At 41.7% G+C, this 14573-nt stretch overlaps 1 protein-coding gene and 1 pseudogene across 7 annotated transcripts in view; both read right to left on the minus strand.

The window, feature by feature from the left end:
- The window catches only part of Pkig (cAMP-dependent protein kinase inhibitor gamma), a 106652-nt gene that overhangs the window by 31560 nt on the left and 60519 nt on the right, over positions 1 to 14573 (minus strand). The window contains exons 1-2 of one of the 7 annotated variants that reach the window (XM_087197847.1): positions 10125 to 10304; positions 344 to 377 (exon numbers count right to left, since the gene is read on the minus strand). The exons of 2 other annotated variants lie outside the window; for them this stretch is intronic. The gene's annotated coding sequence lies outside the window, so the exon portion shown is untranslated. Of the gene's footprint in view, positions 1 to 343; positions 381 to 10124; positions 10329 to 11027; positions 11388 to 14573 lie in introns of those variants that run through there. 4 more of the 7 variants (XM_087197844.1, XM_087197845.1, XM_087197850.1 and 1 more) reach the window with 4 other exon arrangements.
- Positions 389 to 10115, minus strand: LOC110344530 (tRNA-splicing ligase-activating factor archease pseudogene; annotated as a pseudogene).

Genomic DNA, 14573 nt, shown 5'->3' on the forward strand with positions numbered 1-14573 from the left:
GAAAGGACAGTCAAGGAAAGATACTGTGTAGCCTCAAAAAATGGGGGAAATGATGTAAACATCTATTAATAGGGAAAGAGTTAAATTATGGTGCATCAGTAGAATGAGAAACTATACAGCTGTTGCAAAGAATGAAGATTTCATTATACTGACATGGAAAAATGTACATGCTTAGTGGTTAAAAAGCATACTGTAACCTGGGTGTGGTGATACATGCCTGTCATTCCACCTTTCTGTGAAGCCAAGGCAGGAGGCTATCAAGTTTGAATGCAGCCCAGGCAATTTGGTGACTTAGTGAGACCCTATCTTAAAATAAAAAATTAAAAAAGAGCTGTGGATATACCTCAGTGCAAAGACTCTGGGCTCATTCCTCAGTACTGCTGAAAAAAAAAGTATATTGTAAAATTGCATATATTATTTTAATAAAAGTAGTAACATGATTGTTTATTCTTATAAAAAGTACAGCATTTATAAACATATTCCTTTAAAATTTTAAAGTACACAGAGAAAAAAGGCAAACAGGCCAGGGATTTACCTCAGTGGTTTCACCGCCTGCTGCGCAAGCGCAAGGACCCGAGTTCGATCCCAGGCACCAAAAAAAAAAAAAAAAGGCAAACAGCAAATGACAAGAATGGTTCTCTTTGAGACTCAAATTGTAAAAAAAGAAAAGACTTTGTAATTACCTACTTCTGCTTTGATTGAAAAGTTTTTTTTCACTGATTTTCCATTTATTTTTTTTTCTTTCCCAGTACTGTGGTTGGAACCCAGGGATGCTCTATCACTGAGGCTATTTTATTTATTTGGAGACACTCTTGCTATGTAGTCCAGGCTGGCCTCAAACTCACAAACTCCTTCCTCAGTCTCCCAAATGCTAGAATTACAGGTGTGTACCACCACACCCAGCCTGCCCAGGCCTCTTCTGATTTTTTATTTTGAGACAAGGTCATGCTAAATTGCCAAGGCGGGCCTCGAACTTTCAGTCCTCTTTCCTCAGCCCCCAGGGTAACTAGGATTACAGGCATATGCCACCATGCCCAGTTGATTTTCTACTTCTGAAAGTCACACTTTAAGTTAAAATTTTCTGTTCTATAAATTTCCATTTATCAAAAGACACTAGAGAAATGAAATTATTTTATCTTCTCAAGAAGAAGAAAAAGGCAGCTCTTCATAGGTCTTTCTTCTTTTTTTTAGTTTCTTAAATGTCAATGATCACAAAAACTTCTGGTTTCTCTTCATTATAGACTTGCATTGGTGAATATGTTATTGCTTTGACTTCTGTTCCCTGAGGACGCTTGGAAAGTGAAAATTCTTCTCCCCACCCAATGGAAGGTAATTTGAAATTTCTTTGATCAATACTAAGTACTTTCACTTCCCGGGGTATGAAGAATTCATTAGCACTGAACTTATAAAGCCATTTATCTAAAAAGTGAAACAGAAGAGACTGCAAGTCATCTCCTTGGGCTTCTACTTCTACTGTCTGGAGGGCTCCACAGTCCCAGTGTCTGTCATGTATGCAAACATGGCCATGGCACATGGCTCGAATGCCTCCTCCAGAGTCTCTCCCCTAGCATGTAACATTCGTACTTCTGAATGACTGGAGGATACTTGGCCTTGATTGCTTTCTGGTCCTCAGTTAAATTGTAATCTCTAACATCTTCCTTTTCCTGCACCATGATTTCCGAACTCCTTTGATTGAAAATTTTTAAGGAGGTACATATAACTTTCATAACTATCAAACATACTGCCTATGTAGAACTTCACATCAAGTTAAAATATCAAAAGCAAAGGCAAAAGACATTTTCAAACAAAGACTGAGCAAGTTTACCATTCACAGACTCCAGGGACATTCTCCAAAAGAAAGGAAATTGGACTGGGCTAAGGATGTAACTCAGGAGTAGACTGCTTGCTTAGCACATACAAGGCCCTGGATTTAATTCCCAGAATGGCCAAAAAAAGGAGGAAGGAAACTAAATATAGAAAATATGTGAGATTTTATAATCAATAGTGAGCAAAGAAATTAATAAGCATATTGGTACATTTTCTGAAGTAAAGCAAAGCTAATGGGTGATAAAACAAATATGATAAGGTTAATCATTTGACAATAACATGGAGGAAGAAAGAGAGATCAGATCTCTGATGAAGCTGGGCATGGTGGCACACACCTTAAAATGCCAGCTGTTTGGGAGGCTGAGGTCAGCCTGCAAAACTTAGTGAAATCCTGTCTCAAAAAAAAAGGGCTGAAGATATAATTCAGTGGTAGAACACTTGCCTAGCATGTGCAAAGTTCTGGGTTCAATCCTCAGTACCATGGACAAAAAAAGAACCCTGTTGAAGTTCCCTGATGATTCAGGAAAAACATACAAATATTGCTTTACTTTAAATAATATGAGGGCCGGGGATTTCGCTCAGTGGTTCTGCTGCCTGCCTCGCAAGCACAAGGACCCGAGTTTGATCCCCAGTATGAAAAAAACCAAAATGAAACAAAATAAATAATGTGCCCATGATAGATAAACATAGTAAAGAGTAAGAACAAAAAGTAGAAATAGAACGCCTAAGTGCCAAATCAGCATGTTCTTGTATAGAAAAGACTAATTATCAAGACTGGGGATGTAGCTCAGTGGCAGAGCACTTGGCTAGCATGCACAAGGCCCTAGGTTTGATCCCCAGCACCACAAAAAGAAAAAAAAAGAGACTAATTTTCAACAAATGTCAATCTTTCTTAAATTACTACATAATTTCAATTAGGTTTCCATAAAAGTACCAATAAATTTTTTAGAGAAAGGAATAAATAAAATTATGCTTTAAAGTTCATATGGAAAAAAAAAAGTTCATATGGAATAATAAATATTCATGAAACTTGGCCAAGAAATAGTCAAGAAAATTACAAAAAATGGAGGATTTGTGTTCTGAGATGATAAAAACCTACTATAAAGATATAATAATAAGATACGCTATTAAAAACAGGTGAAGAGGGCCGGGGATTTAGCTCAGTGGTTTTGCCGCCTGCTGCATAAGCCCAAGGACCCAAGTTCGACCCCCGGTACCAAATAAAAAAACAAAAAAAAACAGGTGAAGGAAATTCACAGAAGAGAAAATGAAGTGGCCAACTGCATATGAAACATGTTCAATCTCACCAATAGTAAATAATACACTGAGTAAGCAACTATGAGACACCATTTTCTCCCATCAGCCTTGCCACAAAATAAAACAACAGAGATAGCAACAAGAAGGAGAGGAGGCAGGAAGGAGAGAATATCTAATATTGGTAAAGATTTGGGGAACTGGAAGTGCTCATATATTGTTGGAGTGTAAATTACTACAACATTTTGTAAAGTAGGATGGTATTATTTATTACAATGTCAAATATAAATACCCTTTGACTCAGCAATATTATTTTTGAAATGTAATCTACGGAAATAAAAGCACCAATAGAGTGGGATATGCATATAAGGATATTTAATGCAACAATATTTTTAGTGAAAAAAAAGTGTCTTAGTCCATTTTCTGCTACTGTAGCAGAATTCCAGAGACTGGATAAAGAAATGAAACTTATTTTGGCTCATGGTTCTAAAGGTCCAAGAGCATAAAAACATCATCAGCTCGGCTTCCGGTAAGGTCCTGCAGGTGGTGAATGGAAGGGAAGATGCATACAGGAGAGAGGGAGGGGACAAAGGAGCTGCCCTGCTTTAACAAGGGAGGCAGAGAGAGAGCTAACAGATCCCACTAGAACCCAGCCTCTGGAGGAAGACATTTACACTGCTCAAAGACTCCACCTCCCAACACGGTTACACTGGCAACCAAATTCTGACATGAGTTTCAGCAGAGACAAACCACAGCATCTAGGTAACATAAATATCTGTCAAAGGAGAAATGGCTGAATATACTGTGGTACTTCTAGATCTACAGGCCTGATACTATTGAAAAGAGTGAATTAGATCTGTATCTACCAGTGATATATAATTTACTAGGAAAAATAAATTGCAGAGTAATTGATAAAGTATGATCCCACTATGACAAAATAATCACATACACAATTAAACCATATATCCACTTTAAAAGGAGATTGGGCTGGGCATGGTGGCACATGCCTATAGTCTTAGCAGGAGGCTGAGGCAGGAGGATCACTGCAAGTTCAAGGCCAGCCTCAGCTACATAGTTCAAGACCAGCCTGAACTACATAGGGAGATTGTGTCTCAAAAATAAATAAACAAATCAATGAATTAATCAATGAATGAGTGAGTGAGCTTGGGAAAGATTGTGGAAGGATATTCACTAAATTGATGATGATGGTTACCTCAGGAAGACAGATGGGGGCGTAGGGGTAGGGAGATTATAATTTTTCTTTAAACATCTTCAAATTGTTCAGTTAGGAGTATGAGAATTGCGTAGGGGAAATTAATAAATAATAATAAACATATTGGAGCAGAGAAAGAATATTGGTAAAATGTTACTACAACCTATTTCTCTTCATATGGGATATTAAATCACATTTATTGTCACTTTCTTTTTGATCAAAATAGAATAGGTCTTCCAATCTATTGTTTTGAAAGTTGTAAGCCAAATTTTTAAAAAAACTTTACGGGGAAAAAAATCTTTAGTGGGGGAAAAAAATCTTTAGTAGAAAAAAAAGTGCCCCCTTTAAAATCCAAAAGAAGGGCAGGGGATTTAGCTCAGTGGTTTTGCCGCCTGCTGCATAAGCACAAGGACCCGAGTTCAATCCCCAGTACCAAAAAAAAACAAACCCATAAAATCCAAAAGAAAGCCTAGAACTTTCTCTCCCCCTTCCAAAGCCAAGTCCATCCACTCCTGGGAATGGCCATGTGCTGGGAAGTAGACTGCGCAAACCACAGTGACTCTGCTCACTGTCTAGCTTCTCCAAGCAGACACGCTGGCTCCTGTAGGGCATGGGGCCAGGAATCCAGGTAAGAGAAATGGAATGTTTTACAAATTATTTGGATGGAAGGAGAAGGAAAGAAAATGAAATAAAAGAGGAAAGGAGCAGAATAGCATTCGTAGCATCCAGCATTCTCCTGGAAGAGAGTCACCTACTCTGGATCTGCCATTTCAGAATTACCTGGAAGGTCCTCTGCTCTCCCGAGAGAAGGCTTTCCTTTGTTTCATTGATAATAAATAATGCATTGAAGTAATACCACCCATTTCTACAGAGCTTCGTATTTTGCAAAGTATAGTTGATGGCAGCCACTTCACCCTGGTTCCCTCTTGTTTCCAATCCATTCTTCAACAGCAAGAATCCCCCACAAAGGTGCCAGTATATATTAGGTGCTCAACAAAAACTGGTTGAACACATGAAAATTTTACTGAAGTGAACTTAAGGCTGGGCTCTGATGCTACTGCTCTTCTATCTCAGGCTTTCCACGGCTCTCTGTGCCTCTCTAGGGCACATTATCATCTGTTAGAATCATCTGAGTCTGCCTTCCATGAGATTATGAGCAATTAAGTCTTATTTACCTTGATATTCCTCACAGCACCTCGTATTAGACCTAACACACAAAAGTTTCTGAACAGCAGAAGAATTCATGCACAGTGCAGGCAAGCACAAATGGAGGCAATAGCCCACAACCAATCACAGGTGGTTGTTCCTTCCGCTCAATGGACCACAGCCCAGGGCACCAGCACCTTTGTGATATGCAAATGTATCTGAGACTCCCCAGGAAGAATTAAGATTACCACTAAACTTGAAGTTCAGTGGCAATGTGTGGATGAGAGGATGGGCAGAGACAGGCCCTTACTCAAAAACCAAAGAAGTGAAATCACCGGGTGGTGCTTTACATATGTTTTTCTGTACTGTCTAGCTTTTTGAACATGATCTAATTTTGTAAGCAGGAAAAATCCCCACAATAGATGTTATAAAAACAAACCAACAGAAAATCCAATGGGAATTTTGGATGACAAAATCATCCATCCTTATGTTTCTTTACTACAGTTTGAGGCTCCCAACACAGGTCCCTCCTAGGTGAGGCCCCTGCATTTTGTGAGGAAGAGTTCTCTCCATTCCTCTGTGGCATGGGGGACAGGAAGATGCTAGGAGTGAGTGCTTCCTCCAGTGCAGAAGCTGGCTCTCCCAATGTAAATGCTGGTGAGCTCAGAGCCTCAGGAGCTGCGAAGAGTGTAGGAGTAATGAACAAGCATGAGATCAAGGCCTCACTAGGTGTGATCCACTACCTGGCATTCTGTAGCCCCTCTGCGTGTTTCTCTTATACAACTTTTCACATGCCATAGAAATCATTCTCTCACCTGCCATCTCCCCTGATGCACAGAGAACACAAGACCAGTGGCTGCTTCTTTTTAATCACCCTGTTCCTGTAGTCCAGTGCTTAGTATGAGAAGGCTCTCGATACATATTCGAACCCAGGGTCTCACACATGCAAGGCAAGTGCTCTACCACTGATCTGTATCCCGAGCCTGCAATACATATCCATTGAATGATAGAGACCACACCTACAAAGTGCTACACATAACTGACCCAGGACTCTGGGACATAATAAAAAAGCATCAGCCACCAGATACTTCATTTCCTTTGTGGCTTGAAGATCCATTATTCAGTCCTAAGAATCAAGTGGGAGCCAGTAAGTTCTTGGAAGACTAACAAGGCTTCTTTTACTGTTAAGAAATGCAGGCTTTCTCCGGTAAGAATGGATGCATTTTAATCTGCAATTCAGAATCACTTGGCATCATAGCTGACTGCAGCTTCCTTGAAGGAGTGATGCTCAAAATCTTCATATGGCACTGCTGAAGGCTTTCCAGGAGCTAGTGAGCTCAGCTTTGGGCCATATTAATAACCTGTTTCCAAGGTGTATGTGTGAGGCATCCCACCACTTTCCATTAGGAAATGACAGGGCCCACAAGGTTCAAGTACCATCTTTGCAGCTTTACCTCCTCACTACCACCTTAGAAGACAGGTGACTTTTTTATTATCCAGTATCTCAAGATCTTGGAGCACTAAGGTAAGAAGGAGGAGGAGGCGCCAGCTTCCAAATGTCCAGGCCCACGGTTGGTTCTGTGGCAGCAATAGTCTATTTTCAATGGACTTGGTCACTGGGAGACTGCAGCTTTAAAATATGCCAAGGGGCTGGCTATGTGAACTCTCTTGCTAACCATGACCTTAATTCAAACAAACAGTTTCTAAATAACACATCTTTCTGAGGATTAGGGTTCCTTTTGACTTTAAAGATGAAGAGTCCTTGGTGTGGTTCACTGGTAAATGCTGGGTTCAATACCCAGCACTACCAAGAAGAGGAAAAAAATAGGAAGGAAAGAAAAAGGAAGGAAGGCAGACATAGAGAGATGGGGGCGGGGTGGGGGGGAGGAAAGGAAAACAAAACAAAAATGAAAGCCCTTAGATTAACAATGTGGCTGTAGCCATCTTTTCCCTGCAACAGCGGCAGCCATATTTAAGTCAAAAGAAGGCAGGTCAGGGAGGCAAAACAAGTGATCCCTTCCTGCCTTTCTCCCTCTGTCACGCCAAACTAGAAACTACGAAAGGTAGGTTTTAAGTAAAAAGTGAGTTGTGTCTTCTTTGTGCCAGGCTTTCTCTTAGGCCCTGTCGCATGGATGAGCTAAGCAGACACAAAGACGGTGCCTGAGGTCTAGTGGAGACACAGAATTGAATTTATGCCAATATTACAAGTGTAGTTCAGGTAAACTCTAGACAGGAGTTCAGGCTAATATGGGAACATGGAGTGGACATTTACTCCCAGTCAATGGAGTTAGGGAATAATAATCTTGATCATCTAATGTGATATAAAAGGTTGAATACAAACAGGGCCTACCACTTAAGAGGGGATCGATAATGTTAATTCTTTTTTTCCTCTCTCCCTATCTTACTTTTCTCATAGCTGAGACAAAATACTTGATACCTAAAGTTTTTAAGTTAAGGAAGGAAAAGTTTATTGTAGCTCACAGTTTGTAGAGGCGTCAGTTCATAGTTAGCTGGCTCCAAGGTATGGTGGCATCGAAGAGAAGGCAGCAAAGTAGCGAAGCAGTAAGCAAGCAAGTGATAAGTGGCGAGTGGTGACAGCTGCAGCCCTTTTTCTGTTCCCTAAATCCTATCCAGGGTACCCACCCTTAAAGCAAGTAGCACTCACACCCAGGGTGGGACAGCCTTAATCCTAGCATTGTACCCTGAATCAGTCCCAGTATCACATCCTTAATTCCGGCATCTCACACCCTAGATCCAAAAGGCCCCACCTATGACCGCATGAGGCTTTAGGGGGATAGCTAGACACAAACCATAATGCTCAAGAGAGCATGCTTGTGTGTGCATGTGTGTACACACAAATACACAACTACTGAGGCTTTCCCCCCCCTCTATCTTCAGAAACACTAAGCCTGGAAAAAACATTAAAAGGCCGAGGATTTAGCTCAATGGTTCTGTCACCTGCCTCACAAGCACAAAGTCCTGAGTTCGATCCCTGGTAGAAAAAAAAAAACAAAACCATTAAAATTCACAGGCTGGGGATGTAGCTCAGTGGTGCCGCTCCTGCCTGGCACATGCAAGGTCCTGAGTTCAATTCCTGCTACTGAAATAAAAAAAATTCACAAGTAACTTAATACTGCCTGATTTATGTCCTCTTTTAATTGTCCTACAGGTACCAGTTTTTAGCCACTCTGGGATACTGAAAACCTAAGGCCGTAAAGATCTGGCTCAAAGAAAAAGAAACACAGATGATTCATTCCAAGCTTAATTTGGAAATATCAAGATTATCTAAGTTTTACCCTCTCCTTTTGGTACAGATGAGGAAACTGAGATCCAGAGAGTATGAAACACTTGCCCCAAGGTCGAACAATTTCCTTGGGTGATCCTTCTAATATATGGTAGCTTTTTCTTCTTTCTTCTTTTCTTTCTTTTTTTGTGGTACTGAGGATCAAATGAAGGGTTTCACATATGCTGGCAAATATTCTACCACTGTGCTACACTCCCAGTCCTGCTTTTAGTTTTTCAAAGCTGAAATATTTATTTCTTCTTTAACTGTAACTTTTTAAATATATTTGGCCTGCTAAGAGGAGAAACAGACCACACTGTCCTGTAAGCTATCTCCAGCCGCCTGAGAGCCTTCAGCTCAGGGATCTACCAGGAAGGGTGCTGGGGCAACAAGGGCTCCTCTCCCCACACAGAGTGGCTTGCTCTGTCTAGATTCCTGAAAATAGAGCCAACAAATAGAACGCCTCAAGACTTACATGTTCTGTTTGCTTTCTAAGTAAAAACAACAAATTTAAAGAAGAAAGTAATAAAAGGATCACAAAGCCAAAATTAAAGATTTCTACTCCTTTCCATTTTGAGGTTCTTCACACAGCTTCTACAGTATGTGATACAACAACCTCATGAAATCTAACCGTATATGTACCAATTTTAGGTTTGTGAGAAGACTGGGGAATTTTCATTTTCAGAGATACTTCTTTGCAGAAGGTATAAAACTTTTATACTAGCGCCGGGGATTTAGCTCAGTGGTTGCGCCGCCTGCTGCACAAGTGCAAGGACCCAAGTTCGATCCCCAGTACCAAAAAACAAAAAACAAACAAACGAAAAATTTCATACTATCTTTGTAATTAAAAAAGTAAAGTTTACAAACACCAATTTCTAAGAGAGGATTGAGCTCTTCACCTATATTTGGGGCACAAAAATGCTTTTAAACCAGGTAAGGTGGCACACACCTATAATTCCAGCACTTTGGGAGGCTGAGGCAGGTGGATTACAAGTTCAAACCCAGGGTGGACAACTTAGCAAGACTTTCTCTCAAAATAAAAAATAAAAATTTAAAAAAGAGCTGGGGATGTAGCTCAATGTGAAGACCCTGGATCAATTCCCAGTAACTGGCACAAAAAACAAAAACAACAACAAAAACCCTGCTTTTAAAGGTCCAGATACTCCGTCAGAGTTCTTGGGGTGAAAAAGTAAACTAGCATTTGAATGGAGCCCATCTGTGACTTGAGGCTCTGCTTTTAGCCTTAGGCAATTTCAGAGAAAGCTATAATTTAGAGCAAACTCACATATATCGTAATATAAAAATAGACCCTCTGTGACCAACGGGCTGGAAAGCAAGCTCTCCAGAGAGCTCTGCCTCTCCCTGGAGTTGGGGCTGGAGGGTTGGTACAATTCTACTCACAGGAGCAAAGTTTCCTCCAAGTCCAGATGTCCTCTGTCCTCCTCACAAGTGAAGGTGGAGTTAAGAAATCAGGATTTAAAATGAGTAGTCCAGACTCAAGGTGCAGGCAGCAGTCTCTCTCTCTCTTTCTCTCTTTCCCCTTCCCTCTCCCCTCCTTCTCCCTCTCTCTCTCTCCCTCTCTCTCTCTCTCTCTCTCTCTCTCTCTCTCTCCTAAATGAAAAGCACTTCGAGGTTTTAGTGGGTGTTTCCCACGTCTCAGGCCAAGTAAGTCCCCATTTGTTGTAATCCAATGCTCAGCCTGATGATGTCAACCACTCAACTCACTTGCTCAGTTTCCACCTCTCCGTCCACAGGAGAGATCCATTTCCTCCGGACAATGAGCCAGGGGCTGTAACTTACCCCATGCCCGTCACATTTGCCTAACATCCTTCCTTCAATTTTCAACCCTGCAGCATTAGTGACAAAAGGCTTCCTATCAACTCATGTGCCAAGGCTCCCAGCATAGATCCCTCTGCTTTTAATAACTGACAACTAGGCTACCTAGTCTGCTTTGCTGTGTGTTTTAATTTGTTACACTGGAGAGGATACCTTCACCCTATGCTTTGTCCATCTCTTTTCTCTCTTCCCAACTCTCCAGTTCTTTACTTTTTCCAGTTTCCTAGGTGCATGCTAGGCTACAGCAGTTTGTCCTTCAGTGGGGAGATGACAAGCCCACAGGGAAGGCTCGAAAGCAGCACTGGTCTATTGCCTGAGGCACTGGTCTTGGCTACACCCTCAAAGCAATGAATGGCCTCAAGCAAGGTGTCACCCTGTCTGGACCTCAGTTTTCTCATCAGTAAAATGGCAACCTGGGTGTCTTGTCCTTCTGGAATTCCATGACTGAAACCATTTCTGGGAGCTTACCAAGGTTCTGGGCTCCAAGGACAACTCCTTTAAATCCCTTTATGATGGACGTGGAATGTTTCTCTGGGAGGAAACCCAAAAGAAGTCATCAACAGTCCCAGGGAATGTGAAAAGAGTTAGCATATGCTACTAGATAAGATAAACAAGAGAATTTAACTCTCCTTAGGGATCCACAAGGAATAGCAGTGGTGAGAGATAAAAACGTCTTGCAGATGCTGAGGGCTCCACAGTGAAGACATGCAAGCCTGTCCACCTCCGTGGAACGGGAAGCAATGAGACACAGCGATCATGAGCGGTCATTCTGTCATTCGGGAGCCAAAGATACGGGTGGCTTATCTCTCTGAACTGCAGTTTTCTTATCTGTAAAATGGGATAAATGTGTTTCCATTTCAGGATTGTGACAGTTAAATAACACATGTAAGGGAACTGAAAGTATTTAGTATATATGTACTAAGAAACTGAATAAATGTTAACTCTCGTTGTTGTACATAAGCACATCTGATTCTCATTATACCTTTAGGAGAATTGGGCGCCAAGGGGGTGCATGATTAATCTCTCTTTCCTGGGAAGGAAAATGATACAGAGGAGTGACATGCAGCTCAAAATGAAAGGGCCAGAATTAGATATTGAGTCTTATAACTCCTAACTAGGTCAGACAGCATGCCAATCCTCTTTCTCAAAATGGTTATTCCACCCGCCTGGTTAAGGAAACACTTCCAGCCACTCAATCAGAGAGGGCACTCACTTGCTTTGCTACCAAAATACTGGGTGGTCTAAAGCCAGTCTGGCTTCAACTGCCTCTCCCCAAAAAGGGGGGGGGGGGGACTCCATCTTTGTTAAAGTTATTTTTATGAGGATGGGAAGTTAAGATAGGAGCTCTGCCAAGAAAGCAGTTTTTGTCCTGTTTTTGTGTTTTGGTGGTATCGGAGACTGAATCCAAGGCCTTACCAGGAAGGTGCTCTACCCTAGTACTTTTTTTTTAATCTTTAATTTTTTTTTTTCTGAGACAAGGTCTCAGGGTCCTGCTGTATAGTTCAAGCTGTCCTTGAACTCACTATGTAGCCCAGGCTGGCCTCCAATTTGAGGTCTCCCTCAGCCTCCTAAGTGTGGGGATTATAGGCATGAGACACCACACCCACCAAAAATCTTTAATTTTGAGACAAGGTCTGGCTAAATTGCCCAGGCTGGCCTTGAACTCACTGCTATGGTTTAGAGCTGGGGTATCCCCCGATGTCTCATGTATTTGGAAATTGATTGGTTTGATTTTTTATTTATTTATTTATTTATTTATTTATTTGAGACAGGGTCTTGCTTTGTAGTCTAGGGCAGCTTTAACTCACTAGGTAGCACAGGCTGGCCTGGAACTCACAGCAATCCTCCTGGCTCAGTCTCCTGTTGACTTAAGAGGTAAAGCCTGGTTGGAGGTGGATCACTGGGGGCTCCTCTACTCTCTCTTTCCCGGCTGTCATAAGATGAGCAGTTTTCTTCTGCACCTGGCCCTTCCTGTCATTTCTGCATTTGAGACTGGCAACTATGGACTGAAACTTCTGAAACCATGAGCCAAAACAAACCTCTACTCCTTTAAGTTGTGAGTGTTGGATATTTTGTCTCAGCAACAAGAAAGTGACTAAGACATTCATGATTCCCCCATCTCAGTCCACCAAGTATAGTAGCTGAGATTAATAGACTTGCACCAGCACACCCAGAAGAAAACAGTTCTTTACAGGCAGGGTTAAAGCTGTGGCAGTTTATAACTTAACAAGAATTTCAATTAGTTATAGAAAACTTTGGTGCTTATCTGGAAGGGCCCAGGCAAACAGACCCTATTAGGGGGGTTCTGCACAAGTGGGTAGATTGTTAGATTGTCATGGAATAAAAACCACCAGCCTGAACACCCTCCCACCCCTACCCCCACCCAAGAACAGCAGTTAACAGTTGGGAGAGACATGCGTTCTTTCTGGTCCCTGAGCCTTCCTCAACCTGTAGATGACCATGGACAAGCTGTTTAACTTCTTCATACCTTGGCTGCCCAATGTAAGATACAATACCATTTGTCCTACAGGTTCTTTTTTTGGGGGGGTTAGTCAGGAATCAAACTCAGGACCTTGTGCTTGTGAGGCAGGCGGCAGAACCACTGAGCTAAATCCCTAGCTCTGTCCTACAGGTTCTTGTATGGGTTAAGTGCCTGGCACATAAATTCAAAAGACTTGGAAAGTTGAGCATGGTGACACACATCAATAATCCCAGCCATTCAGGAGGCTGAGGTAGGAGGATACAAAGTTCTAGGCCAGCCTGGGCAACTTAGCAAGACTGTCTCAAAATAATCAAAATGGCTGGAGAGCTGGGCATGGTGGCATACACCTGAAATCCCAGCACTCGGGAGGCTGAAGCAGAAGGATTGCCATGAGTTTGAGGCCACAGGGAGCTACATAGTGAGTTCAAGGCCAACTTAAACTACAAAGAGAGACTGTCTCAAAAGGAAAAAAAATGGCTGGAGATATAGTTCAGTGCTCCTTGGGTTCAATCCCCAGTACCACTACCACCACCACAACAACAAAACTCACAAAAGTAAGCTGCAGTGTCTTAGCAGTAAAGACATTATTTCTAATTATGACTCAGTGTCACCATTCACTGTCCTGATGATGATGTGACAAGGATGATGATGTGACATAGCAATACAGCCACGGATGTTGGAAAGTCAGAAGAAAGGCCCTGTATTTCTTCAGAAGGTCAGGTTGAGTGATGAACAAAGACCCACTGAGAAATGTCAGGCACGTTCTCTGCAGCAACATTCAGCCTGGAGGACCGGAGGTTGGAGCCATTGTTTGGCTGTGCCTTTATTCTAGAAGCTGAAGTGGGGAAATGAAACTGGGCCTTTGAGATGGGTCACTTTACTGACATCACCCTCAGTGCTTTGAATCATGTTTTGTTAGTTGAACAAAGATAATACTAAGGAGCCCATTCATAAAACACTATCGTTTTCTCAAAAAATGAGCACTTTGTAATACTTGCCTGCAGATTGAATAATTCTACATCTGTGACAGAATCTATAAAGAGAGAACCCTGAAAACATCCATCAGCACACTCATTTGTATCACAACTGACGACAATGGATACACTCACTGCATACTTGGGCCAATCTGCTGAGCTCTTTATAAATGCCACTTCATTCTCACAGTGATCAAGTGCAGGAGATATGATTAATATTCACACCTTACAACTACAAAACTCAGGGCTGTTTGGTGGCCAGGCCTGGGTTCCTAGGTCCTCACTACTGCCTTTTCTTTTTTTTTCCTTTCTTTTTTTTTTTTTTTTTTCAGTACTGAGGATTAAATCCAAGGCCTTCACACTGGGCTACATCTCCAGCCCTTTATATACTTTTTTTTTTTTTTGAGATAAAATCTTACTAAGTTGCCCAAGCTGGACTTGAATGGTGATCCTTTTGTCTCAGCTTCCCAGAGTGCTGGGATAACAGGCATGCACCATCAAAGGGCTTCCCTGCAGGAAGTCTGGTTATGCTCCAAAGAGAGCAATATGGGCTTAATT

The sequence above is a fragment of the Heterocephalus glaber genome, unplaced genomic scaffold (genome assembly GCF_053883595.1).
Source record: "Heterocephalus glaber isolate CG9 unplaced genomic scaffold, H.glaber_assembly_v1.0 deba00001673, whole genome shotgun sequence".
NCBI lineage: Eukaryota > Metazoa > Chordata > Mammalia > Rodentia > Bathyergidae > Heterocephalus > Heterocephalus glaber.